The sequence below is a fragment of the Symphalangus syndactylus genome, chromosome 4 (genome assembly GCF_028878055.3).
Source record: "Symphalangus syndactylus isolate Jambi chromosome 4, NHGRI_mSymSyn1-v2.1_pri, whole genome shotgun sequence".
NCBI lineage: Eukaryota > Metazoa > Chordata > Mammalia > Primates > Hylobatidae > Symphalangus > Symphalangus syndactylus.
In genome coordinates, this window is record NC_072426.2 from 4,992,826 (window position 1) to 5,019,832 (window position 27,007).

The following is a 27,007-nucleotide window of genomic DNA, read 5'->3' on the forward strand; positions in this document are numbered from 1 at the left end:
CGGAGCGCTAAGAGGGTTATAGTGGAAAAAGGAATGTCTCCAAATATAAACTACACAGAATCATTCTGTGAAACTTCTTTCTGAACTGTGCATTCAGCTAACAGAGTTAAACCATACTTTTGATTGAGCAGATCTCAACACTCTTTCTGTAGAAAATGCAACTGGACATTTGGAGCGCTAAGAGAGTAGTAGTGGAAAAAGGAATATATTCAAATATAAACTACACAGAAGCATTCTGTGAAACTTCTTTCTGATCTGAGCATTCAGCTAACAGAGTTAAACCATACATTTGATTGAGCAGTTTTGAAACACTCTGTCTGGAGAAAATGCAACTGGACATTCGTAGCGTTAAGTGGGTAATAGTGGAAAAAAGAATATGTTCAATTATAAACTACACAGAAGCATTCGGTGAAACTTCTTTCTGTTCTGTGCATTCAACTAACAGAGTTGAACCTTACTTTTGATTGAGCCTTTCTGAAACACTCTTTCTGTAGAAACTGCAATTGGACATTCTGAGCGCTAAGAGGACTCTATTGGGAAAAATAATATCTTCAAATAAAAACTACACAGAAGCATTGTGTGAAACTTATTTCTGATAAGTTCATTAAGCTAACAGAGTTAAACCATACTTTTGATTGCGCAGTTCTGAACACTCTTTCTGTAGAAAATGCAAGTGGACATTCGGAGCGCTAAGAGGGTAATAGTGGAAAAAGTAATATATTCAAATATAAACTACACAGTAGCATTCTGTGAAAATGCTTTCTGTTCTGTGCATTCAACTAACAGAGTTGAACCTTACTTTTGATTGAGCCGTTCTGAAACACTCTTTCTGTAGAAACTGCAATTGGACATGCTAAGCGCTAAGAGGCCTACTTTGGGAAAAAGAATATCTTCAAATAAAAACTACACAGATGCATTCTGTGAAACTTAATTCTGATCTGCAAATTCAGTTAACAGAGATAAAATATATTTTTGATTGAGCAGTTATGAAACACTCTTTTTGTAGAAAATGCAAGTGGAGATTCGGAGCGCTAAGAGGGTAATAGTGGAAAAAGGAATGTCTTCAATTATAAACTACACAGAATCATTCGGTGAAACTTCTTTCTGATCTGTGCATTCAGCTAACAGAGTTAAACCATACTTTTGATTGAGCAGATCTGAACAATCTTTCTGTAGAAAATGCAACTGGACATTTGGAGCGCTAAGAGCGTAGTAGTGGAAAAAGGAATATATTCAAATATAAACCACACAGAAGCATTCTGCGAAACTTCTTTCTGATCTGAGCATTCAGCTAACAGAGTTAAACCATACTTTTGATTGAGCAGTTTTGAAACACTCTGTCTGTAGAAAATGCAACTGGACATTCATAGCGCTAAGTGGGTAATAGTGGAAAAAAGAATATGTTCAAATATAAACTACACAGAAGCATTGTATGAAACATCTTTCTGTTCTGTGCATTCAGCTAACAGAGTTGAACCTTACTTTTGATTGAGCCGTTCTGAAACACTCTTTCTGTAGAAACTGCAATTGGACATTCTGAGCGCTAAGAGGCCTATATTGGGAAAAAGAATGTCTACAAATAAAAACTACACAGAAGAATTGTGTGAAACTAATTTCTGTTCTGTTTGTTCAACTAAAAGAGTTGAACCTTAGTTTTGATTGAGCCGTTCTGAAACACTCTTTCTGTAGAAAATGCAAGTGGAGATTCGGAGCGCTAAGAGGGTAATAGTGGAAAAAGGAATGTCTCCAAATATAAACTACACAGAATCATTCTCTGAAACTTCTTTCTGATCTGTGCATTCAGCTAACAGATTTAAACCATACTTTTGATTGAGCAGTTTTGAAACACTCTGTCTGTAGAAAATGCAACTGGACATTCGTAGCGCTAAGTGGGTATTGGTGGAAAAAAGAATATGTTCAAATATAAACTACACAGAAGCATTGTATGAAACTTCTTTCTGTTCTGTGCATTCAACTAACAGAGTTGAACCTTACTTTTGATTGAGCCGTTCTGAAACACTCTTTCTGTAGAAACTGCAATTGGACATTCTGAGCGCTAAGAGGCCTATATTGGGAAAAAGTATGTCTACAAATAAAAACTACACAGAAGAATTGTGTGAAAATTCTTTCTGTTCTGTTTGTTCAACTAAAAGAGTTGAACCTTAGTTTTGATTGAGCCGTTCTGACACACTCTTTCTGTAGAAAATGCAAGTGGAGATTCGGAGCGCTAAGAGGGTAATAGTGGAAAAAGTAATGTCTCCAAATATAAACTACACAGAATCATTCTGTGAAACTTCTTTCTGATCTCTGCATTCAGCTAACAGAGTTAAACCATACTTTTGATTGAGCAGTTTTGAAACACTCTGTCTGTAGAAAATGCAACTGGACATTCGTAGCGCTAAGTGGGTATTGGTGGAAAAAAGAATATGTTCAAATATAAACTACACAGAAGCATTGTATGAAACTTCTTTCTGTTCTGTGCATTCAACTAACAGAGTTGAACCTTACTTTTGATTGAGCCGTTCTGAAACAGTCTTTCTGTAGAAACTGCAATTGGACATTCTGAGCGCTAAGAGGCCTATATTGGGAAAAAGAATGTCTACAAATAAAAACTACACAGAAGAATTGTGTGAAACTACTTTCTGTTCTGTTTGTTCAACTAAAAGAGTTGAACCTTAGTTTTGATTGAGCCGTTCTGAGACACTCTTTCTGTAGAAAATGCAAGTGGAGATTCGGAGCGCTAAGAGGGTAATAGTGGAAAAAGGAATGTCTCCAAATATAAACTACACAGAATCATTCTGTGAAAGTTCTTTCTGATCTGTGCATTCAGCTAACAGAGTTAAACCATACTTTTGATTGAGCAGATCTGAACACTCTTTCTGTAGAAAATGCAACTGGACATTTGGAGCGCTAAGAGAGTAGTAGTGGAAAAAGGAATATATTCAAATATAAACTACACAGAAGCATTCTGTGAAACATCTTTCTGATCTGAGCATTCAGCTAACAGAGTTAAACCATACTTTTGATTGAGCAGTTTTGAAACACTCTGTCTGTAGAAAATGCAACTGGACATTCGTAGCGCTAAGTGGGTAATAGTGGAAAAAAGAATATGTTCAAATATAAACTACACAGAAGCATTGTATGAAACTTCTTTCTGTTCTGTGCATTCAACTAACAGAGTTGAACCTTACATTTGATTGAGCCTTTCTGAAACACTCTTTCTGTAGAAACTGCAATTGGACATTCTGAGCGCTAAGAGGCCTCTATTGGGAAAAATAATATCTTCAAATAAAAACTACACAGAAGCATTGTGTGAAACTTATTTCTGATATGTTCATTAAGCTAACAGAGTTAAACCATACTTTTGATTGCGCAGTTCTGAACACTCTTTCTGTAGAAAATGCAAGGGGACATTCGGAGCGCTAAGAGGGTAATAGTGGAAAAAGGAATATATTCAAATATAAACTACACAGTAGCATTCTGTGAAAATTCTTTCTGTTCTGTGCATTCAACTAACAGAGTTGAACCTTACTTTTGATTGTGCCGTTCTGAAACACTCTTTCTGTAGAAACTGCAATTGGACATGCTAAGCGCTAAGAGGCCTACTTTGGGAAAAAGAATATCTTCAAATAAAAACTACACAGATGCATTCTGTGAAACTTATTTCTGATCTGTAAATTCAGTTAACAGAGATAAAACATATTTTTGATTGAGCAGATATGAAACACACATTTTGTAGAAAATGCAAGTGGAGATTCGGAGCGCTAAGAGGGTAATAGTGGAAAAAGGAATGTCTTCAAATATAAACTACACAGAATCATTCGGTGAAACTTCTTTCTGATCTGTGCATTCAGCTAACAGAGTTAAACCATACTTTTGATTGAGCAGTTTTGAAACACTCTGTCTGTAGAAAATGCAACTGGACATTCGTAGCGCTAAGTGGGTAATAGTGGAAAGAAGAATATGTTCAAATATAAACTACACAGAAGCATTGTATGAAACTTCTTTCTGTTCTGTGCATTCAACTAACAGAGTTGAACCTTACTTTTGATTGAGCCTTTCTGAAACACTCTTTCTGTAGAAACTGCAATTGGACATTCTGAGCGCTAAGAGGCCTCTATTGGGAAAAATAATATCTTCAAATAAAAACTACACAGAAGCATTGTGTGAAACTTATTTCAGATATGTTCATTAAGCTAACAGAGTTAAACCATACTTTTGATTGCGCAGTTTTGAACACTATTTCTGTAGAAAATGGAAGTGGACATTCGGAGCGCTAAGAGGGTAATAGTGGAAAAAGGAATATATTCAAATATAAACTACACAGTAGCATTCTGTGAAAATTCTTTCTTTTCTGTGCATTCAACTAACAGAGTTGAACCTTACTTTTGATTGAGCCGTTCTGAAACACTCTTTCTGTAGAAACTGCAATTGGACATGCTAAGCGCTAAGAGGCCTACTTTGGGAAAAAGAATATCTTCAAATAAAAACTACACAGATGCATTCTGTGAAACTTATTTCTGATCTGTAAATTCAGTTAACAGAGATAAAACATATTTTTGATTGAGCAGATATGAAACACACTTTTTGTAGAAAATGCAAGTGGAGATTCGGAGCCCTAAGAGGGTAATAGTGGAAAAAGGAATGTCTTCAAATATAAACTACACAGAATCATTCGGTGAAACTTCTTTCTGATCTGTGCATTCAGCTAACAGAGTTAAACCATACTTTTGATTGAGCAGATCTGAACACTCTTTCTGTAGAAAATGCAACTGGACATTTGGAGCGCTAAGAGCGTAGTAGTGGAAAAAGGAATATATTCAAATATAAACTACACAGAAGCATTCTGTGAAACTTCTTTCTGATCTGAGCATTCAGCTAACAGAGTTAAACCATACTTTTGATTGAGCAGTTTTGAAACACTCTGTCTGTAGAAAATGCAACTGGACATTCGTAGCGCTAAGTGGGTAATAGTGGAAAAAAGAATATGTTCAAATATAAACTACACAGAAGCATTGTATGAAACATCTTTCTGTTCTGTGCATTCAGCTAACAGAGTTGAACCTTACTTTTGATTGAGCCGTTCTGAAACACTCTTTCTGTAGAAACTGCAATTGGACATTCTGAGCGCTAAGAGGCCTATATTGGGAAAAAGAATGTCTACAAATAAAAACTACACAGAAGAATTGTGTGAAACTTCTTTCTGTTCTTTTTGTTCAACTAAAAGAGCTGAACCTTAGTTTTGATTGAGCCGTTCTGAAACACTCTTTCTGTAGAAAATGCAAGTGGACATTCGGAGCGCTAAGAGGGTAATAGTGGAAAAAGGAATGTCTCCAAATATAAACTACACAGAATCATTCTGTGAAACTTCTTTCTGATCTGTGCATTCAGCTAACAGAGTTAAACCATACTTTTGATTGAGCAGTTTTGAAACACTCTGTCTGTAGAAAATGCAACTGGACATTCGTAGCGCTAAGTGGGTATTGGTGGAAAAAAGAATATGTTCAAATATAAACTACACAGAAGCATTGTATGAAACTTCTTTCTGTTCTGTGCATTCAACTAACAGAGTTGAACCTTACTTTTGATTGAGCCGTTCTGAAACACTCTTTCTGTAGAAACTGCAATTGGACATTCTGAGCACTAAGAGGCCTATATTGGGAAAAAGAATGTCTATAAATAAAAACTACACAGAAGAATTGTGTGAAACTTCTTTCTGTTCTGTGTGTTCAACTAAAAGAGTTGAACCTTAGTTTTGATTGAGCCGTTCTGAGACACTCTTTCTGTAGAAAATGCAAGTGGAGATTCGGAGCGCTAAGAGGGTAATAGTGGAAAAAGGAATGTCTCCAAATATAAACTACACAGAATCATTCTGTGAAACTTCTTTCTGATCTGTGCATTCAGCTAACAGAGTTAAACCATACTTTTGATTGAGCAGTTTTGAAACACTCTGTCTGTAGAAAATGCAACTGGACATTCGTAGCGCTAAGTGGGTATTGGTGGAAAAAAGAATATGTTCAAATATAAACTACACAGAAGCATTCTATGAAACTTCTTTCTGTTCTGTGCATTCAACTAACAGAGTTGAACCTTACTTTTGATTGAGCCGTTCTGAAACACTCTTTCTGTAGGAACTGCAATTGGACATTCTGAGCGCTAAGAGGCCTATATTGGGAAAAAGAATGTCTACAAATAAAAACTACACAGAAGAATTGTGTGAAACTTCTTTCTGTTCTGTTTGTTCAACTAAAAGAGTTGAACCTTAGTTTTGGTTGAGCCGTTCTGAGACACTCTTTCTGTAGAAAATGCAAGTGGAGATTCGGAGCGCTAAGAGGGTAATAGTGGAAAAAGGAATGTCTTCAAATATAAACTACACAGAATCATTCGGTGAAACTTCTTTCTGATCTGTGCATTCAGCTAACAGAGTTAAAACATACTTTTGATTGAGCAGATCTCAACACTCTTTCTGTAGAAAATGCAACTGGACATTTGGAGCGCTAAGAGAGTAGTAGTGGAAAAAGGAATATATTCAAATATAAACTACACAGAAGCATTCTGTGAAACTTATTTCTGATCTGAGCATTCAGCTAACAGAGTTAAACCATCCTTTTGATTGAGCAGTTTTGAAACACTCTGTCTGTAGAAAATGCAACTGGACATTCGTAGCGTTAAGTGGGTAATAGTGGAAAAAAGAATATGTTCAAATATAAACTACACAGAAGCATTGTATGAAACTTCTTTCTGTTCTGTGCATTCAACTAACAGAGTTGAACCTTACTTTTGATTGAGCCTTTCTGAAACACTCTTTCTGTAGAAACTGCAATTGGACATTCTGAGCGCTAAGAGGACTCTATTGGGAAAAATAATATCTTCAAATAAAAACTACACGGAAGCATTGTGTGAAACTTATTTCTGATAAGTTCATTAAGCTAACAGAGTTAAACCATACTTTTGATTGCGCAGTTCTGAACACTCTTTCTGTAGAAAATGCAAGTGTACAGTCGGAGCGCTAAGAGGGTAATAGTGGAAAAAGGAATATATTCAAATATAAACTACACAGTAGAATTCTGTGAAAATTCTTTCTGTTCTGTGCATTCAACTAACAGAGTTGAACCTTACTTTTGATTGAGCCGTTCTGAAACACTCTTTCTGTAGAAACTGCAATTGGACATGCTAAGCGCTAAGAGGCCTACTTTGGGAAAAAGAATATCTTTAAATAAAAACTACACAGATGCATTCTGTGAAACTTATTTCTGATCTGTAAATTCAGTTAACAGAGATAAAATATATTTTTGATTGAGCAGTTATGAAACACTCTTTTTGTAGAAAATGCAAGTGGAGATTCTTAGCGCTAAGAGGGTAATAGTGGAAAAAGGAATGTCTTCAAATATAAACTACACAGAATCATTCGGTGAAACTTCTTTCTGATCTGTGCATTCAGCTAAGAGAGTTAAACCATACTTTTGATTGAGCAGATCTGAACACTCTTGCTGTAGAAAATGCAACTGGACAATTGGAGCGCTAAGAGCGTAGTAGTGGAAAAAGGAATATATTCAAATATAAACCACACAGAAGCATTCTGTGAAACTTCTTTCTGATCTGAGCATTCAGCTAACAGAGTTAAACCATACTTTTGATTGAGCAGTTTTGAAACACTCTGTCTGTAGAAAATGCAACTGGACATTCGTAGCGCTAAGTGGGTAATAGTGGAAAAAAGAATATGTTCAAATATAAACTACACAGAAGCATTGTATGAAACTTCTTTCTGTTCTGTGCATTCAACTAACAGAGTTGAACCTTACATTTGATTGAGCCTTTCTGAAACACTCTTTCTGTAGAAACTGCAATTGGACATTCTGAGCGCTAAGAGGCCTCTATTGGGAAAAATAATATCTTCAAATAAAAACTACACAGAAGCATTGTGTGAAACTTATTTCTGATATGTTCATTAAGCTAACAGAGTTAAACCATACTTTTGATTGCGCAGTTCTGAACACTCTTTCTGTAGAAAATGCAAGGGGACATTCGGAGCGCTAAGAGGGTAATAGTGGAAAAAGGAATATATTCAAATATAAACTACACAGTAGCATTCTGTGAAAATTCTTTCTGTTCTGTGCATTCAACTAACAGAGTTGAACCTTACTTTTGATTGTGCCGTTCTGAAACACTCTTTCTGTAGAAACTGCAATTGGACATGGTAAGCGCTAAGAGGCCTACTTTGGGAAAAAGAATATCTTCAAATAAAAACTACACAGATGCATTCTGTGAAACTTATTTCTGATCTGTAAATTCAGTTAACAGAGATAAAACATATTTTTGATTGAGCAGATATGAAACACACATTTTGTAGAAAATGCAAGTGGAGATTCGGAGCGCTAAGAGGGTAATAGTGGAAAAAGGAATGTCTTCAAATATAAACTACACAGAATCATTCGGTGAAACTTCTTTCTGATCTGTGCATTCAGCTAACAGAGTTAAACCATACTTTTGATTGAGCAGTTTTGAAACACTCTGTCTGTAGAAAATGCAACTGGACATTCGTAGCGCTAAGTGGGTAATAGTGGAAAAAAGAATATGTTCAAATATAAACTACACAGAAGCATTGTATGAAACTTCTTTCTGTTCTGTGCATTCAACTAACAGAGTTGAACCTTACTTTTGATTGAGCCTTTCTGAAACACTCTTTCTGTAGAAACTGCAATTGGACATTCTGAGCGCTAAGAGGCCTCTATTGGGAAAAATAATATCTTCAAATAAAAACTACACAGAAGCATTGTGTGAAACTTATTTCAGATATGTTCATTAAGCTAACAGAGTTAAACCATACTTTTGATTGCGCAGTTTTGAACACTATTTCTGTAGAAAATGGAAGTGGACATTCGGAGCGCTAAGAGGGTAATAGTGGAAAAAGGAATATATTCAAATATAAACTACACAGTAGCATTCTGTGAAAATTCTTTCTTTTCTGTGCATTCAACTAACAGAGTTGAACCTTACTTTTGATTGAGCCGTTCTGAAACACTCTTTCTGTAGAAACTGCAATTGGACATGCTAAGCGCTAAGAGGCCTACTTTGGGAAAAAGAATATCTTCAAATAAAAACTACACAGATGCATTCTGTGAAACTTATTTCTGATCTGTAAATTCAGTTAACAGAGATAAAACATATTTTTGATTGAGCAGATATGAAACACACTTTTTGTAGAAAATGCAAGTGGAGATTCGGAGCCCTAAGAGGGTAATAGTGGAAAAAGGAATGTCTTCAAATATAAACTACACAGAATCATTCGGTGAAACTTCTTTCTGATCTGTGCATTCAGCTAACAGAGTTAAACCATACTTTTGATTGAGCAGATCTGAACACTCTTTCTGTAGAAAATGCAACTGGACATTTGGAGCGCTAAGAGCGTAGTAGTGGAAAAAGGAATATATTCAAATATAAACTACACAGAAGCATTCTGTGAAACTTCTTTCTGATCTGAGCATTCAGCTAACAGAGTTAAACCATACTTTTGATTGAGCAGTTTTGAAACACTCTGTCTGTAGAAAATGCAACTGGACATTCGTAGCGCTAAGTGGGTAATAGTGGAAAAAAGAATATGTTCAAATATAAACTACACAGAAGCATTGTATGAAACATCTTTCTGTTCTGTGCATTCAGCTAACAGAGTTGAACCTTACTTTTGATTGAGCCGTTCTGAAACACTCTTTCTGTAGAAACTGCAATTGGACATTCTGAGCGCTAAGAGGCCTATATTGGGAAAAAGAATGTCTACAAATAAAAACTACACAGAAGAATTGTGTGAAACTTCTTTCTGTTCTTTTTGTTCAACTAAAAGAGCTGAACCTTAGTTTTGATTGAGCCGTTCTGAAACACTCTTTCTGTAGAAAATGCAAGTGGACATTCGGAGCGCTAAGAGGGTAATAGTGGAAAAAGGAATGTCTCCAAATATAAACTACACAGAATCATTCTGTGAAACTTCTTTCTGATCTGTGCATTCAGCTAACAGAGTTAAACCATACTTTTGATTGAGCAGTTTTGAAACACTCTGTCTGTAGAAAATGCAACTGGACATTCGTAGCGCTAAGTGGGTATTGGTGGAAAAAAGAATATGTTCAAATATAAACTACACAGAAGCATTGTATGAAACTTCTTTCTGTTCTGTGCATTCAACTAACAGAGTTGAACCTTACTTTTGATTGAGCCGTTCTGAAACACTCTTTCTGTAGAAACTGCAATTGGACATTCTGAGCACTAAGAGGCCTATATTGGGAAAAAGAATGTCTATAAATAAAAACTACACAGAAGAATTGTGTGAAACTTCTTTCTGTTCTGTGTGTTCAACTAAAAGGGTTGAACCTTAGTTTTGATTGAGCCGTTCTGAGACACTCTTTCTGTAGAAAATGCAAGTGGAGATTCGGAGCGCTAAGAGGGTAATAGTGGAAAAAGGAATGTCTCCAAATATAAACTACACAGAATCATTCTGTGAAACTTCTTTCTGATCTGTGCATTCAGCTAACAGAGTTAAACCATACTTTTGATTGAGCAGTTTTGAAACACTCTGTCTGTAGAAAATGCAACTGGACATTCGTAGCGCTAAGTGGGTATTGGTGGAAAAAAGAATATGTTCAAATATAAACTACACAGAAGCATTCTATGAAACTACTTTCTGTTCTGTGCATTCAACTAACAGAGTTGAACCTTACTTTTGATTGAGCCGTTCTGAAACACTCTTTCTGTAGGAACTGCAATTGGACATTCTGAGCGCTAAGAGGCCTATATTGGGAAAAAGAATGTCTACAAATAAAAACTACACAGAAGAATTGTGTGAAACTTCTTTCTGTTCTGTTTGTTCAACTAAAAGAGTTGAACCTTAGTTTTGGTTGAGCCGTTCTGAGACACTCTTTCTGTAGAAAATGCAAGTGGAGATTCGGAGCGCTAAGAGGGTAATAGTGGAAAAAGGAATGTCTTCAAATATAAACTACACAGAATCATTCGGTGAAACTTCTTTCTGATCTGTGCATTCAGCTAACAGAGTTAAAACATACTTTTGATTGAGCAGATCTCAACACTCTTTCTGTAGAAAATGCAACTGGACATTTGGAGCGCTAAGAGAGTAGTAGTGGAAAAAGGAATATATTCAAATATAAACTACACTGAAGCATTCTGTGAAACTTATTTCTGATCTGAGCATTCAGCTAACAGAGTTAAACCATCCTTTTGATTGAGCAGTTTTGAAACACTCTGTCTGTAGAAAATGCAACTGGACATTCGTAGCGTTAAGTGGGTAATAGTGGAAAAAAGAATATGTTCAAATATAAACTACACAGAAGCATTGTATGAAACTTCTTTCTGTTCTGTGCATTCAACTAACAGAGTTGAACCTTACTTTTGATTGAGCCTTTCTGAAACACTCTTTCTGTAGAAACTGCAATTGGACATTCTGAGCGCTAAGAGGACTCTATTGGGAAAAATAATATCTTCAAATAAAAACTACACAGAAGCATTGTGTGAAACTTATTTCTGATAAGTTCATTAAGCTAACAGAGTTAAACCATACTTTTGATTGCGCAGTTCTGAACACTCTTTCTGTAGAAAATGCAAGTGTACAGTCGGAGCGCTAAGAGGGTAATAGTGGAAAAAGGAATATATTCAAATATAAACTACACAGTAGAATTCTGTGAAAATTCTTTCTGTTCTGTGCATTCAACTAACAGAGTTGAACCTTACTTTTGATTGAGCCGTTCTGAAACACTCTTTCTGTAGAAACTGCAATTGGACATGCTAAGCGCTAAGAGGCCTACTTTGGGAAAAAGAATATCTTTAAATAAAAACTACACAGATGCATTCTGTGAAACTTATTTCTGATCTGTAAATTCAGTTAACAGAGATAAAATATATTTTTGATTGAGCAGTTATGAAACACTCTTTTTGTAGAAAATGCAAGTGGAGATTCTTAGCGCTAAGAGGGTAATAGTGGAAAAAGGAATGTCTTCAAATATAAACTACACAGAATCATTCGGTGAAACTTCTTTCTGATCTGTGCATTCAGCTAAGAGAGTTAAACCATACTTTTGATTGAGCAGATCTGAACACTCTTGCTGTAGAAAATGCAACTGGACAATTGGAGCGCTAAGAGCGTAGTAGTGGAAAAAGGAATATATTCAAATATAAACCACACAGAAGCATTCTGTGAAACTTCTTTCTGATCTGAGCATTCAGCTAACAGAGTTAAACCATACTTTTGATTGAGCAGTTTTGAAACACTCTGTCTGTAGAAAATGCAACTGGACATTCGTAGCGCTAAGTGGGTAATAGTGGAAAAAAGAATATGTTCAAATATAAACTACACAGAAGCATTGTATGAAACTTCTTTCTGTTTTGTGCATTCAGCTAACAGAGTTGAACCTTACTTTTGATTGAGCCGTTCTGAAACACTCTTTCTGTAGAAACTGCAATTGGACATTCTGAGCGCTAAGAGGCCTATATTGGGAAAAAGAATGTGAACAAATAAAAACTACACAGAAGAATTGTGTGAAACTTCTTTCTGTTCTGTTTGTTAAACTAAAAGAGTTGAACCTTAGTTTTGATTGAGCCGTTCTGAGACACTCTTTCTGTAGAAAATGCAAGTGGAGATTCGGAGCGCTAAGAGGGTAATAGTGGAAAAAGGAATGTCTCCAAATATAAACTACACAGAATCATTCTGTGAAACTTCTTTCTGATCTGTGCATTCAGATAACAGAGTTAAACCATACTTTTGATTGAGCAGATCTGAACACTCTTTCTGTAGAAAATGCAACTGGACATATGGAGCACTAACAGAGTAGTAGTGGAAAAAGGAATATATTCAAATTTAAACTACACAGAAGCATTCTGTGAAACTTCTTTCTGATCTGAGCATTCAGCTAACAGAGTTAAACCATACTTTTGATTGAGCAGTTTTGAAACACTCTGTCTGTAGAAAATGCAACTGGACATTCGTAGCGCTAAGTGGGTAATAGTGGAAAAAAGAATATGTTCAAATATAAACTACACAGAAGCATTGTATGAAACTTCTTTCTGTTCTGTGCATTCAACTATCAGAGTTGAACCTTACTTTTGATTGAGCCTTTCTGAAACACTCTTTCTGTAGAAACTGCAATTGGACATTCTGAGCGCTAAGAGGCCTCTATTGGGAAAAATAATATCTTCAAATAAAAACTACACAGAAGCATTGTGTTAAAATTATTTCAGATATGTTCATTAAGCTAACAGAGTTAAACCAGACTTTTGATTGCGCAGTTCTGAACACTATTTCTGTAGAAAATGGAAGTGGACATTCCGAGCGCTAAGAGGGTAATAGTGGAAAAAGGAATATATTCAAATATAAACTACACAGTAGCATTCTGTGAAAATTCTTTCTGTTCTGTGCATTCAACTAACAGAGTTGAACCTTACTTTTGATTGAGCCGTTCTGAAACACTCTTTCTGTAGAAACTGCAATTGGACATGCTAAGCGCTAAGAGGCCTACTTTGGGAAAAAGAATATCTTCAAATAAAAACTACACAGATGCATTCTGTGAAACTTATTTCTGATCTGTAAATTCAGTTAACAGAGATAAAACATATTTTTGATTGAGCAGTTATGAAACACTCTTTTTGTAGAAAATGCAAGTGGAGATTCGGAGCTCTAAGAGGGTAATAGTGGAAAAAGGAATGTCTTCAAATATAAACTACACAGAATCATTCGGTGAAACTTCTTTCTGATCTGTGCATTCAGCTAACAGAGTTAAACCATACTTTTGATTGAGCAGATCTGAGCAATCTTTCTGTAGAAAATGCAACTGGACATTTGGAGCGCTAAGAGCGTAATAGTGGAAAAAGGAATATATTCAAATATAAACTACACAGAAGCATTCTGTGAAACTTCTTTCTGATCTGAGCATTCAGCTAACAGAGTTAAACCATACTTTTGATTGAGCAGTTTTGAAACACTCTGTCTGTAGAAAATGCAACTGGACATTCGTAGCGCTAAGTGGGTAATGGTGGAAAAAAGAATATGTTCAAATATAAACTACACAGAAGCATTGTATGAAACTTCTTTCTGTTCTGTGCATTCAACTAACAGAGTTGAACCTTACTTTTGATTGAGCCGTTCTGAAACACTCTTTCTGTAGAAACTGCAATTGGACATTCTGAGCGCTAAGAGGCCTATATTGGGAAAAAGAATGTCTACAAATAAAAACTACACAGAAGAATTGTGTGAAACTTCTTTCTGTTCTGTTTGTTCAACTAAAAGAGTTGAACCTTAGTTTTGATTGAGCCGTTCTGAAACACTCTTTCTGTAGAAAATGCAAGTGGAGATTCGGAGCGCTAAGAGGGTTATAGTGGAAAAAGGAATGTCTCCAAATATAAACTACACAGAATCATTCGGTGAAACTTCTTTCTGATCTGTGCATTCAGCTAACAGAGTTAAAACATACTTTTGATTGAGCAGATCTCAACACTCTTTCTGTAGAAAATGCAACTGGACATTTGGAGCGCTAAGAGAGTAGTAGTGGAAAAAGGAATATATTCAAATATAAACTACACAGAAGCATTCTGTGAAACTTATTTCTGATCTGAGCATTCAGCTAACAGAGTTAAACCATACTTTTGATTGAGCAGTTTTGAAACACTCTGTCTGTAGAAAATGCAACTGGACATTCGTAGCGTTAAGTGGGTAATAGTGGAAAAAAAATATGTTCAAATATAAACTACACAGAAGCATTGTATGAAACTTCTTTCTGTTCTGTGCATTCAACTAACAGAGTTGAACCTTACTTTTGATTGAGCCTTTCTGAAACACTCTTTCTGTAGAAACTGCAATTGGACATTCTGAGCGCTAAGAGGACTCTATTGGGAAAAATAATATCTTCAAATAAAAACTACACAGAAGCATTGTGTGAAACTTATTTCTGATAAGTTCATTAAGCTAACAGAGTTAAACCATACTTTTGATTGCGCAGTTCTGAACACTCTTTCTGTAGAAAATGCAAGTGTACATTCGGAGCGCTAAGAGGGTAATAGTGGAAAAAGGAATATATTCAAATATAAACTACACAGTAGAATTCTGTGAAAATTCTTTCTGTTCTGTGCATTCAACTAACAGAGTTGAACCTTACTTTTGATTGAGCCGTTCTGAAACACTCTTTCTGTAGAAACTGCAATTGGACATGCTAAGCGCTAAGAGGCCTACTTTGGGAAAAAGAATATCTTTAAATAAAAACTACACAGATGCATTCTGTGAAACTTATTTCTGATCTGTAAATTCAGTTAACAGAGATAAAATATATTTTTGATTGAGCAGTTATGAAACACTCTTTTTGTAGAAAATGCAAGTGGAGATTCTTAGCGCTAAGAGGGTAATAGTGGAAAAAGGAATGTCTTCAAATATAAACTACACAGAATCATTCGGTGAAACTTCTTTCTGATCTGTGCATTCAGCTAACAGAGTTAAACCATACTTTTGATTGAGCAGATCTGAACACTCTTGCTGTAGAAAATGCAACTGGACAATTGGAGCGCTAAGAGCGTAGTAGTGGAAAAAGGAATATATTCAAATATAAACCACACAGAAGCATTCTGTGAAACTTCTTTCTGATCTGAGCATTCAGCTAACAGAGTTAAACCATACTTTTGATTGAGCAGTTTTGAAACACTCTGTCTGTAGAAAATGCAACTGGACATTCGTAGCGCTAAGTGGGTAATAGTGGAAAAAAGAATATGTTCAAATATAAACTACACAGAAGCATTGTATGAAACTTCTTTCTGTTTTGTGAATTCAGCTAACAGAGTTGAACCTTACTTTTGATTGAGCCGTTCTGAGACACTCTTTCTGTAGAAAATGCAAGTGGAGATTCGGAGAGCTAAGAGGCCTATATTGGGAAAAAGAATGTCTACAAATAAAAACTACACAGAAGAATTGTGTGAAACTTCTTTCTGTTCTGTTTGTTCAACTAAAAGAGTTGAACTTTAGTTTTGATTGAGCCGTTCTGATACACTCTTTCTGTAGAAAATGCAATTGGAGATTCAGAGCGCTAAGAGGGTAATAGTGGAAAAAGGAATGTCTCCAAATATAAACTACAAAGAATCATTCTGTGAAACTTCTTTCTGATCTGTGCATTCAGCTAACAGAGTTAAACCATACTTTTGATTGAGCAGATGTGAACACACTTTCTGTAGAAAATGCAACTGGACATTTGGATCGCTAAGAGAGTAGTAGTGAAAAAGGAATATATTCAAATATAAACTACACAGAAGCATTCTGTGAAACTTCTTTCTGATCTGAGCATTCAGCTAACTGAGTTAAACCATACTTTTGATTGAGCAGTTTTGAAACACTCTGTCTGTAGAAAATGCAACTGGACATTCGTAGCGCTAAGTGGGTAATAGTGGAAAAAAGAATATGTTCAAATATAAACTACACAGAAGCATTGTATGAAACTTCTTTCTGTTCTGTGCATTCAACTAACAGAGTTGAACCTTACTTTTGATTGAGCCTTTCTGAAACACTCTTTCTGTAGAAACTGCAATTGGACATTTTGAGCGCTAAGAGGCCTCTATTGGGAAAAATAATATCTTCAAATAAAAACTACACAGAAGCATTGTGTGAAACTTATTTCTGATATGTTCATTAAGCTAACAGAGTTAAACCATACTTTTGATTGCGTAGTTCTGAACACTCTTTCTGTAGAAAATGCAAGTGGACATTCGGAGCGCTAACAGGGTAATAGTGGAAAAAGGAATATATTCAAATATAAACTACACAGTAGCATTCTGTGAAAATTCTTTCTGTTCTGTGCATTCAACTAACAGAGTTGAACCTTACTTTTGATTGAGACGTTCTGAAACACTCTTTCTGTAGAAACTGCAATTGGACATGCTAAGCGCTAAGAGGCCTACATTGGGAAAAAGAATATCTTCAAATAAAAACTACACAGATGCATTCTGTGAAACTTATTTCTGATCTGTAAATTCAGTTAACAGAGATAAAACATATTTTTGATTGAGCAGTTATGAAACACTCTTTTTGTAGAAAATGCAAGTGGAGATTCGGAGCGCTAAGTGGGTAATAGTGGAAAAAGGAATGTCTTCAAATATAAACTACACAGAATCATTCGGTGAAACTTCTTTCTGATCTGTGCATTCAGCTAACAGAGTTAAACCATACTTTTGATTGAGCAGATCTGAACACTCTTTCTGTAGAAAATGCAACTGGACATTTGGAGCGCTAAGAGCGTAGTAGTGGAAAAAGGAATATATTCAAATATAAACTACACAGAAGCATTCTGTGAAACTTCTTTCTGATCTGAGCATTCAGCTAACAGAGTTAAACCATACTTTTGATTGAGCAGTTTTGAAACGCTCTGTCTGTAGAAAATGCAACTGGACATTCGTAGCGCTAAGTGGGTAATGGTGGAAAAAAGAATATGTTCAAATATAAACTACACAGAAGCATTCTATGAAACTTCTTTCTGTTCTGTGCATTCAACTAACAGAGTTGAACCTTACTTTTGATTGAGCCGTTCTGAAACACTCTTTCTGTAGAAACTGCAATTGGACATTCTGAGCGCTAAGAGGCCTATATTGGGAAAAAGAATGTCTACAAATAAAAACTACACAGAAGAATTGTGTGAAACTTCTTTCTGTTCTGTTTGTTCAACTAAAAGAGTTGAACCTTAGTTTTGATTGAGCCGTTCTGATACACTCTTTCTGTAGAAAATGCAAGTGGAGATTCGGAGCGCTAAGAGGGTAATAGTGGAAAAAGGAATGTCTCCAAATATAAACTACACAGAATCATTCTGTGAAACTTCTTTCTGATCTGTGCATTCAGCTAACAGAGTTAAACCATACTTTTGATTGAGCAGATCTGAACACTCTTTCTGTAGAAAATGCAACTGGACATTTGGAGCGCTAAGAGAGTAGTAGTGGAAAAAGGAATATATTCAAATATAAACTACACAGAAGCATTCTGTGAAACTTCTTTCTGATCTGAGCATTCAGCTAACAGAGTTAAACCATACTTTTGATTGAGCAGTTTTGAAACACTCTGTCTGTAGAAAATGCAACTGGACATTCGTAGCGCTAAGTGGGTAATAGTGGAAAAAAGAATATGTTCAAATATAAACTACACAGAAGCATTGTATGAAACTTCTTTCTGTTCTGTGCATTCAACTAACAGAGTTGAACCTTTCTTTTGATTGAGCCTTTCTGAAACACTCTTTCTGTAGAAACTGCAATTGGACATTTTGAGCGCTAAGAGGCCTCTATTGGGAAAAATAATATCTTCAAATAAAAACTACACAGAAACCTTGTGTGAAACTTATTTCTGATATGTTCATTAAGCTAACAGAGTTAAACCATACTTTTGATTGCGCAGTTCTGAACACTCTTTCTGTAGAAAATGCAAGTGGACATTCGGAGCGCTAACAGGGTAATAGTGGAAAAAGGAATATATTCAAATATAAACTACACAGTAGCATTCTGTGAAAATTCTTTCTGTTCTGTGCATTCAACTAACAGAGTTGAACCTTACTTTTGATTGAGCCGTTCTGAAACACTCTTTCTGTAGAAACTGCAATTGGACATGCTAAGCGCTAAGAGGCCTACATTGGGAAAAAGAATATCTTCAAATAAAAACTACACAGATGCATTCTGTGAAACTTATTTCTGATCTGTAAATTCAGTTAACAGAGATAAAACATATTTTTGATTGAGCAGTTATGAAACACACTTTTTGTAGAAAATGCAAGTGGAGATTCGGAGCGCTAAGAGGGTAATAGTGGAAAAAGGAATGTCTTCAAATATAAACTACACAGAATCATTCGGTGAAACTTCTTTCTGATCTGTGCATTCAGCTAACAGAGTTAAACCATACTTTTGATTGAGCAGATCTGAACACTCTTTCTGTAGAAAATGCAACTGGACATTTGGAGCGCTAAGAGAGTAGTAGTGGAAAAAGGAATATATTCAAATATAAACTACACAGAAGCATTCTGTGAAACTTCTTTCTGATCTGAGCATTCAGCTAACAGAGTTAAACCATACTTTTGATTGAGCAGTTTTGAAACACTCTGTCTGTAGAAAATGCAACTGGACATTCGTAGCGCTAAGTGGGTAATAGTGGAAAAAAGAATATGTTCAAATATAAACTACACAGAAGCATTGTATGAAACTTCTTTCTGTTCTGTGCATTCAACTAACAGAGTTGAACCTTTCTTTTGATTGAGCCTTTCTGAAACACTCTTTCTGTAGAAACTGCAATTGGACATTTTGAGCGCTAAGAGGCCTCTATTGGGAAAAATAATATCTTCAAATAAAAACTACACAGAAACCTTGTGTGAAACTTATTTCTGATATGTTCATTAAGCTAACAGAGTTAAACCATACTTTTGATTGCGCAGTTCTGAACACTCTTTCTGTAGAAAATGCAAGTGGACATTCGGAGCGCTAACAGGGTAATAGTGGAAAAAGGAATATATTCAAATATAAACTACACAGTAGCATTCTGTGAAAATTCTTTCTGTTCTGTGCATTCAACTAACAGAGTTGAACCTTACTTTTGATTGAGCCGTTCTGAAACACTCTTTCTGTAGAAACTGCAATTGGACATGCTAAGCGCTAAGAGGCCTACATTGGGAAAAAGAATATCTTCAAATAAAAACTACACAGATGCATTCTGTGAAACTTATTTCTGATCTGTAAATTCAGTTAACAGAGATAAAACATATTTTTGATTGATCAGTTATGAAACACTCTTTTTGTAGAAAATGCAAGTGGAGATTCGGAGCGCTAAGAGGGTAATAGTGGAAAAAGGAATGTCTTCAAATATAAACTACACAGAATCATTCGGTGAAACTTCTTTCTGATCTGTGCATTCAGCTAACAGAGTTAAACCATACTTTTGATTGAGCAGATCTGAACACTCTTTCTGTAGAAAATGCAACTGGACATTTGGAGCGCTAAGAGCGTAGTAGTGGAAAAAGGAATATATTCAAATATAAACTACACAGAAGCATTCTGTGAAACTTCTTTCTGATCTGAGCATTCAGCTAACAGAGTTAAACCATACTTTTGATTGAGCAGTTTTGAAACACTCTGTCTGTAGAAAATGCAACTGGACATTCGTAGCGCTAAGTGGGTAATAGTGGAAAAAAGAATATGTTCAAATATAAACTACACAGAAGCATTGTATGAAACATCTTTCTGTTCTGTGCATTCAGCTAACAGAGTTGAACCTTACTTTTGATTGAGCCGTTCTGAAACACTCTTTCTGTAGAAACTGCAATTGGACATTCTGAGCGCTAAGAGGCCTATATTGGGAAAAACAATGTCTACAAATAAAAACTACACAGAAGAATTGTGTGAAACTTCTTTCTGTTCTGTTTGTTCAACTAAAAGAGTTGAACCTTAGTTTTGATTGAGCCGTTCTGAAACACTCTTTCTGTAGAAAATGCAAGTGGATATTCGGAGCGCTAAGAGGGTAATAGTGGAAAAAGGAATGTCTCCAAATATAAACTACACAGAATCATTCTGTGAAACTTCTTTCTGATCTGTGCATTCAGCTAACAGAGTTAAACCATACTTTTGATTGAGCAGATCTGAGCAATCTTTCTGTAGAAAATGCAACTGGACATTTGGAGCGCTAAGAGCGTAATAGTGGAAAAAGGAATATATTCAAATATAAACTACACAGAAGCATTCTGTGAAACTTCTTTCTGATCTGAGCATTCAGCTAACAGAGTTAAACCATACTTTTGATTGAGCAGTTTTGAAACACTCTGTCTGTAGAAAATGCAACTGGACATTCGTAGCGCTAAGTGGGTAATGGTGGACAAAAGAATATGTTCAAATATAAACTACACAGAAGCATTGTATGAAACTTCTTTCTGTTCTGTGCATTCAACTAACAGAGTTGAACGTTACTTTTGATTGAGCCGTTCTGAAACACTCTTTCTGTAGAAACTGCAATTGGACATTCTGAGCGCTAAGAGGCCTATATTGGGAAAAAGAATGTGAACAAATAAAAACTACACAGAAGAATTGTGTGAAACTTCTTTCTGTTCTGTTTGTTCAACTAAAAGAGTTGAACCTTAGTTTTGATTGAGCCGTTCTGAGACACTCTTTCTGTAGAAAATGCAAGTAGAGATTCGGAGAGCTAAGAGGGTAATAGTGGAAAAAGGAATGTCTCCAAATATAAACTACACAGAATCATTCTGTGAAAATTCTTTCTGATCTGTGCATTCAGCTAACAGAGTTAAACCATACTTTTGATTGAGCAGATCTGAACACTCTTTCTGTAGAAAATGCAACTGGACATATGGAGCACTAACAGAGTAGTAGTGGAAAAAGGAATATATTCAAATTTAAACTACACAGAAGCATTCTGTGAAACTTCTTTCTGATCTGAGCATTCAGCTAACAGAGTTAAACCATACTTTTGATTGAGCAGTTTTGAAACACTCTGTCTGTGGAAAATGCAACTGGACATTCGTAGCGCTAAGTGGGTAATAGTGGAAAAAAGAATATGTTCAAATATAAACTACACAGAAGCATTGTATGAAACTTCTTTCTGTTCTGTGCATTCAACTAACAGAGTTGAACCTTACTTTTGATTGAGCCTTTCTGAAACACTCTTTCTGTAGAAACTGCAATTGGACATTCTGAGCGCTAAGAGGCCTATATTGGGAAAAATAATATCTTCAAATAAAAACTTCACAGAAGCATTGTGTGAAACTTATTTCTGATATGTTCATTAAGCTAACAGAGTTAAACCATACTTTTGATTGCGCAGTTCTGAACACTCTTTCTGTAGAAAATGCAAGTGGACATTCGGAGCGCTAAGAGGGTAATAGTGGAAAAAGGAATATATTCAAATATAAACTACACAGTAGCATTCTGTGAAAATTCTTTCTGTTCTGTGCATTCAACTAACAGAGTTGAACCTTACTTTTGATTGAGCCATTCTGAAACACTCTTTCTGTAGAAACTGCAATTGGACATGCTAAGCGCTAAGAGGCCTACATTGGGAAAAAGAATATCTTCAAATAAAAACTACACAGATGCATTCTGTGAAACTTATTTCTGATCTGTAAATTCAGTTAACAGAGATAAAACATATTTTTGATTGAGCAGTTATGAAACACTCTTTTTGTAGAAAATGCAAGTGGAGATTCGGAGCTCTAAGAGGGTAATAGTGGAAAAAGGAATGTCTTCAAATATAAACTACACAGAATCATTCGGTGAAACTTCTTTCTGATCTGTGCATTCAGCTAACAGAGTTGAACCTTACTTTTGATTGAGCCGTTCTGAAACACTCTTTCTGTAGAAACTGCAATTGGACATTCTGAGCGCTAAGAGGCCTATATTGGGAAAAAGAATGTGAACAAATAATAACTACACAGAAGAATTTTGTGAAACTTCTTTCTGTTCTGTTTGTTCAACTAAAAGGGTTGAACCTTAGTTTTGATTGAGCCGTTCTGAGACACTCTTTCTGTAGAAAATGCAAGTGGAGATTCGGAGAGCTAAGAGGGTAATAGTGGAAAAAGGAATGTCTCCAAATATAAACTACACAGAATCATTCTGTGAAACTTCTTTCTGATCTGTGCATTCAGCTAACAGAGTTAAAACATACTTTTGATTGAGCAGATCTGAACACTCTTTCTGTAGAAAATGCAACTGGACATTTGGAGCGCTAAGAGAGTAGTATTGGAAAAAGGAATATATTCAAATATAAACTACACAGAAGCATTCTGTGAAACTTCTTTCTGATCTGAGCATTCAGCTAACAGAGTTAAACCATACTTTTGATTGAGCAGTTTTGAAACACTCTGTCTGTAGAAAATGCAACTGGACATTCGTAGCGCTAAGTGGGTAATAGTGGAAAAAAGAATATGTTCAAATATAAACTACACAGAAGCATTGTATGAAACTTCTTTCTGTTCTGTGAATTCAACTAACAGAGTTGAACCTTACTTTTGATTGAGCCTTTCTGAAACACTCTTTCTGTAGAAACTGCAATTGGACATTCTGAGCGCTAAGAGGCCTATATTGGGAAAAATAATATCTTCAAATAAAAACTTCACAGAAGCATTGTGTGAAACTTATTTCTGATATGTTCGTTAAGGTAACAGAGTTAAACCATACTTTTGATTGCGCAGTTCTGAACACCCTTTCTGTAGAAAATGCAAGTGGACATTCGGAGCGCTAAGAGGGTAATAGTGGAAAAAGGAATATATTCAAATATAAACTACACAGTAGAATTCTGTGAAAATTCTTTCTGTTCTGTGCATTCAACTAACAGAGTTGAACCTTACTTTTGATTGAGCCGTTCTGAAACACTCTTTCTGTAGAAACTGCAATTGGACATGCTAAGCGCTAAGAGCCCTACTTTGGGAAAAAGAATATCTTCAAATAAAAACTACACAGATGCATTCTGTGAAACTTATTTCTGATCTGTAAATTCAGTTAACAGAGATAAAATATATTTTTGATTGAGCAGTTATGAAACACTCTTTTTGTAGAAAATGCAAGTGGAGATTCGGAGCGCTAAGAGGGTAATAGTGGAAAAAGGAATGTCTTCAAATATAAACTACACAGAATCATTCGGTGAAACTTCTTTCTGATCTGTGCATTCAGCTAACAGAGTTAAAACATACTTTTGATTGAGCAGATCTGAACACTCTTGCTGTAGAAAATGCAACTGGACAATTGGAGCGCTAAGAGCGTACTAGTGGAAAAAGGAATATATTCAAATATAAACCACACAGAAGCATTCTGTGAAACTTCTTTCTGATCTGAGCATTCAGCTAACAGAGTTAAACCATACTTTTGATTGAGCAGTTTTGAAACACTCTGTCTGTAGAAAATGCAACTGGACATTCGTAGCGCTAAGTGGGTAATAGTGGAAAAAAGAATATGTTCAAATATAAACTACACAGAAGCATTGTATGAAACTTCTTTCTGTTTTGTGCATTCAGCTAACAGAGTTGAACCTTACTTTTGATTGAGCCGTTCTGAAACACTCTTTCTGTAGAAACTGCAATTGGACATTCTTAGCGCTAAGAGGCCTATATTGGGAAAAAGAATGTCTACAAATAAAAACTACACAGAAGAATTGTGTGAAAATCCTTTCTGTTCTGTTTATTCAACTAAAAGAGTTGAACCTTAGTTTTGATTGAGCCGTTCTGAAACACTCTTTCTGTAGAAAATGCAAGTGGAGATTCGGAGCGCTAAGAGGGTAATAGTGGAAAAAGGAATGTCTCCAAATATAAACTACACAGAATCATTCTGTGAAACTTCTTTCTGATCTGTGCATTCAGCTAACAGAGTTAAACCATACTTTTGATTGAGCAGATCTGAACACTCTTTCTGTAGAAAATGCAACTGGACATTTGGAGCGCTAAGAGAGTAGTAGTGGAAAAAGGAATATATTCAAATATAAACTACACAGAAGCTTTCTGTGAAACTTCTTTCTGATCTGAGCATTCAGCTAACAGAGTTAAACCATACTTTTGATTGAGCAGTTTTGAAACACTCTGTCTGGAGAAAATCCAACTGGACATTCGTAGCGCTAAGTGGGTAATAGTGGAAAAAAGAATATGTTCAAATATAAACTACACAGAAGCATTGTATGAAACTTCTTTCTGTTCTGTGCATTCAACTAACAGAGTTGAACCTTACTTTTGATTGAGCCTTTCTGAAACACTCTTTCTGTAGAAACTGCAATTGGACATTCTGAGCGCTAAGAGGTCTATATTGGGAAAAATAATATCTTCAAATAAAAACTTCACAGAAGCATTGTGTGAAACTTATTTCTGATATGTTCATTAAGCTAACAGAGTTAAACCATACTTTTGATTGCGCAGTTCTGAACACTCTTTCTGTAGAAAATGCAAGTGGACATTCGGAGCGCTAAGAGGGTAATAGTGGAAAAAGGAATATGTTCAAATATAAACTACACAGTAGCGGTCTGTGAAAATTCTTTCTGTTCTGTGCGTTCAACTAACAGAGTTGAACCTTACTTTTGATTGAGCAGTTCTGAAACACTCTTTCTGTAGAAACTGCAATTGGACATGCTAAGCGCTAAGAGGCCTACATTGGGAAAAAGAATATCTTCAAATAAAAACTACACAGATGCATTCTGTGAAACTTATTTCTGATCTGTAAATTCAGTTAACAGAGATAGAACATATTTTTGATTGAGCAGTTATGAAACACTCTTTTTGTAGAAAATGCAAGTGGAGATTCGGAGCGCTAAGAGGGTAATAGTGGAAATAGGAATGTCTTCAAATATAAACTACACAGAATCATTCGGTGAAACTTCTTTCTGATCTGTGCATTCAGCTAACAGAGTTAAACCATACTTTTGATTGAGCAGATCTGAACACTCTTTCTGTAGAAAATGCAACTGGACATTTGGAGCGCTAAGAGCGTAGTAGTGGAAAAAGGAATATATTCAAATATAAACTACACAGAAGCATTCTGTGAAACTTCTTTCTGATCTGAGCATTCAGCTAACAGAGTTAAACCATACTTTTGATTGAGCAGTTTTGAAACACTCTGTCTGTAGAAAATGCAACTGGACATTCGTAGCGCTAAGTGGGTAATAGTGGAAAAAAGAATATTTTCAAATATAAACTACACAGAAGCATTGTATGAAACTTCTTTCTGTTCTGTGCATTCAACTAACAGAGTAGAACCTTACTTTTGATTGAGCCGTTCTGAAACACTCTTTCTGTAGAAACTGCAATTGGACATTCTGAGCGCTAAGAGGCCTATATTGGGAAAAAGAATGTCTACAAATAAAAACTACACAGAAGAATTGTGTGAAACTTCTTTCTGTTCTGTTTGTTCAACTAAAAGAGTTGAACCTTAGTTTTGATTGAGCCGTTCTGAAACACTCTTTCTGTAGAAAATGCAAGTGGAGATTCGGAGCGCTAAGAGGGTAATAGTGGAAAAAGGAATGTCTCCAAATATAAACTACACAGAATCATTCTGTGAAACTTCTTTCTGATCTGTGCATTCAGCTAACAGAGTTAAACCATACTTTTGATTGAGCAGATCTGAACACTCTTTCTGTAGAAAATGCAACTGGACATTTGGAGCGCTAAGAGAGTAGTAGTGGAAAAAGGAATATATTCAAATATAAACTACACAGAAGCTTTCTGTGAAACTTCTTTCTGATCTGAGCATTCAGCTAACAGAGTTAAACCATACTTTTGATTGAGCAGTTTTGAAACACTCTGTCTGGAGAAAATCCAACTGGACATTCGTAGCGCTAAGTGGGTAATAGTGGAAAAAAGAATATGTTCAAATATAAACTACACAGAAGCATTGTATGAAACTTCTTTCTGTTCTGTGCATTCAACTAACAGAGTTGAACCTTACTTTTGATTGAGCCTTTCTGAAACACGCTTTCTGTAGAAACTGCAATTGGACATTCTGAGCGCTAAGAGGTCTATATTGGGAAAAATAATATCTTCAAATAAAAACTTCACAGAAGCATTGTGTGAAACTTATTTCTGATATGTTCATTAAGCTAACAGAGTTAAACCATACTTTTGATTGCGCAGTTCTGAACACTCTTTCTGTAGAAAATGCAAGTGGACATTCGGAGCGCTAAGAGGGTAATAGTGGAAAAAGGAATATGTTCAAATATAAACTACACAGTAGCGGTCTGTGAAAATTCTTTCTGTTCTGTGCGTTCAACTAACAGAGTTGAACCTTACTTTTGATTGAGCAGTTCTGAAACACTCTTTCTGTAGAAACTGCAATTGGACATGCTAAGCGCTAAGAGGCCTACATTGGGAAAAAGAATATCTTCAAATAAAAACTACACAGATGCATTCTGTGAAACTTATTTCTGATCTGTAAATTCAGTTAACAGAGATAGAACATATTTTTGATTGAGCAGTTATGAAACACTCTTTTTGTAGAAAATGCAAGTGGAGATTCGGAGCGCTAAGAGGGTAATAGTGGAAATAGG